The sequence below is a fragment of the Cynocephalus volans genome, chromosome X (assembly GCF_027409185.1).
Source record: "Cynocephalus volans isolate mCynVol1 chromosome X, mCynVol1.pri, whole genome shotgun sequence".
NCBI lineage: Eukaryota > Metazoa > Chordata > Mammalia > Dermoptera > Cynocephalidae > Cynocephalus > Cynocephalus volans.
In genome coordinates this window covers 168916382-168919681 of record NC_084478.1, presented here as the reverse complement: position 1 = coordinate 168919681, position 3300 = coordinate 168916382, and the positions used below count along the sequence as shown (strand labels likewise).

The following is a 3300-nucleotide window of genomic DNA, read 5'->3' as shown; positions in this document are numbered from 1 at the left end:
CCGTGGCAACTCCTCTAAGGACACTCCCTTCCTAACAACCATCAGCTATACTTCCGAGGGCTGCTCCCTGTGGTCCAAACAGGCTGGAAAGACACCATCTGGGTCCTGGGAAGCGGCCCTGCCCCTGCTGCCCTGAGGATGGGCTGTTCATCGCTCTTGGGTTCTCACCAACAGCAGACTTCTACTCTTGCTTCCGTGTTTTCTGTATTTTCAAGGTTTAGGGACCAAATAAACAAAGCAATCCCCACATTTCTGCAGCATTCTCATGGGGGGACAGAGTGCAAGCGTCCGAGGAAGACAAACACGAGCCCAGCAAGCATGTTCTCACCCACAGAAAGAATTTTCAAGGGAGGGCACAAGGGTCTCGTGGGAAGGCTGAGCGTGGAGGGTGGGAAGCTGGGCTGGGTCACGGGAGGGGTTGAGCGCCAGCTGTGGGGCCTCTGTCTGAAGGGAAGCTGGCCACCCTGCTCTCTGCCAGTCCTGCCATCCGTGGCTCCCATGTCGGGGGACACGGAGAATAAGCCAAGAATTACAGCCTCGGTGGTGCATAATATGACGGCTGAAGCCCAGGAAGCTGTGGGGACACAGGAAAGGGGCTAGCCCACCTAGGGCATCAGGGGAGGGGTCTGGAAAGCGGTGGCACAAAAGCCGGGCCTCCCTGCAGCTGAGGCGTGCAGGTACAGTAGGGGGAGCAGCTCGTGCCGGCTCTGCCCCCTTCCTCTCCAGCACCCGCTTCGCAGCCCTCGGCTGCAGGTAGCAACGTCGCAAGTGCCTGATATGAACTGGCCAGAGCTCACGCCCTGCAGTAATTCCCTAGAGCAGCAGTGATCCTGCAGAACCCGTCTCCATCAAACTCCAGACCCCCACCGCAGACAACGCTGCAAGCGCAGGACGGCTCTGGCAGGAGGGTTGTCTTCAGGGCCTGTGAAAATCAAGTGCACGTTTACAACTCGCTCTTCTTGGTTCATTTCTGTAAGAGCCCAGCCGGGGAACTAAAGCAGCATCTCACCAGCCGTTCTTTGTTCTCAGTGAACAGAGGGCGGAATTCAGGAGGCTAATCGCACGGAGGTGAGGGCCGAGCCTGGGGAAGGAGCTGGCAGGGCCTGGTGAGCCGGGTGCGCTCCCGTCCGTGCGTGGAAAGGGCTCCAGGGTTTCCCGTGACTTGGAGAATTGCTAGAAAGCTGTCCTTTCCAGCCAGCAGTCCTGCGGCAGAGAACACAGGATGGACACGTGCTGGAAAAACCACACCTTAGGCTCTGAGTTTATCATCTTGGGCTTTGGAGACCTGGCCGAGCTGCAAATCCCCCTTTTTGGACTCTTTCTAATCTTGCATCTTGTCACCCTAGCGGGGCACATGACTATTGTGCTCGTCACCCTCACGGACTCCTGTCTCCAGACCCCCATGTATTTCTTCCTTCGAAACCTGTCCACCATTCAAATTGGCTATGTACTGTTTATTGTCCCCGACATGCTGGTCAACTTCCTGTCCGGGAACCAGCGGATGCCCTTCCTGGGCTGTGTCCTGCAGATGCAACTCTTCGTCGCCCTGGGCGGGGCAGAGTGTTTCCTCCTGGCCGCCATGGCCTATGACTGCTTCGTGGCCGTCTGCCACCCCCTGCGCTACACACTCATCACCAGGGCCCTGTGCCTGCACATGCTGTCTCTGGCATGTGTCGGCGGCTTTGCCCTCTCACTCACCCTCACCACGCTGTTATTCCTCTGGCCCTTCTGCCAGTCCCGTGAGGTCGACCATTTCTTCTGCAACATCCCTGCGGTGCTATTCCTGGCCTGCGCAGACACGCGAGCCAACGAGATGGCAGTCTTCCTCGTCTGCACGCTCGTCCTGCTGCTCCCGTCCGTGCTCATCCTGCTGTCCTACGGATTCATTATCAGCGCCGTCCTCAGCATCCACTCTGAGGGCAGGAACAAAGCCTTCTCCACCTGTGCTGGGCACCTGCTGGTCTCTCTCCTGCACTATGGCTGTGCGATATTCATCTACATTTGCCCCACTCATGCTACACCCAAGGACAGGACAAAATCGTGTCCTTGACCTACACCAACGTCACCCCCATGCTCTACCCTGTGATCTACAGCCTGAGGAACAAGGAAGTCAAGGGAGCCCTCAGGAGCCTCCTGCGGCGCCACAGCGGCTGAAGAGCAGCAGCAGGTGACCCCTGCACCAGGTGACCCCGGCCCCAGGTGACCCTGGCTACAGGTGACGGGGAAGGCAAGGCGCGGCCACCAGGACTAGCCCGGCCCCCTTCAAGAGCCCCGTCAGTCCTCAGATCATGCACCCTGCGGCCCGTCCTCCCCTTGAGTGCTCGGCCATGGTTCTCAGCACACCAGAACTCGCTGTGCCCTTTTCTGTGGTCAGACAGAAGAAAAGAATCCTGAGGTTTTCTGAGACAGGGCAGTTCTGCAGTGTCCACCCCCTCAGGGGCAATTCCAGGACCACCTGGATCACTGTCAGCCATGTGGACAGGCAGAAGGTCGTGACATGACCCGAACAAAACGTGAAGCCAGCCACCTCTCTGGACAAAACGCCAGCGGGGACAGAAATACAAGGAGCTCCCAGATCCAAACTAGGTAAAGTTTGGATGCAAAGGCTGAGCCGGCCCAGACACGGAATTCCTACATCGGGAGAAAGTGACCTGGAGATCAGCCGAGACGCAACACTGCACACCGAAGTGGCAGCATTAGCTTTAGCAGCGGCAGCACTGAAGGGCCTGTGACCTGCCCACACCACACTGCACCCTGCACACGCTCACCGTCCTCACTGAGGCGTTTCAGTATCTGCCCTGTTCCTAAGCTTCCGGGCCAGCTCACGCCTCCCCGTCCTTTGAATCTCGCTTACAGGCCACTTGCTCCCGAAGCCCGTGCGGACGGCCCCTCCTCCACGGCTCCATGTGCGTGCGCTTCATCCACTACCCCCAACTGGCCTGGAGCCTCCTTAAAGGCAAGAACTGTCATGACTCTCTGTCACCCCAGCACCTGGCACATAACAGGTGCTCAACAAATGGTAACTGACCCTTGGCTCTCGCACAGAGATACCTTTGGATCCCAGCTGCTGATGCACTGAAAACTTTCAATATCCTCCTGGGCCAAGGCCTCTGCGATTCGGGGACGAAGGTCGGGTGTAGTGATCTCAAGAAAGTGTTTGCTCACCCCACTCCCACCCCACAGGCTGGGTAAGTGCCAGGGAGCCCTGTGGTCCACTCCACCATAGCACTTAGCAGGAAATATTTCTTGAATGAACGCGTGAATGAATGAATGAGGGTCTCTTGTGTACCAGACACTGGG

At 57.9% G+C, this 3300-nt stretch overlaps 1 pseudogene; it reads left to right on the top strand.

Moving 5' to 3' along the window:
* The first annotated feature begins 1222 nt into the window (after positions 1–1222).
* LOC134368553 (olfactory receptor 10V1-like) lies at positions 1223–2154 on the top strand (annotated as a pseudogene).
* Positions 2155–3300: the final 1146 nt, after the last annotated feature.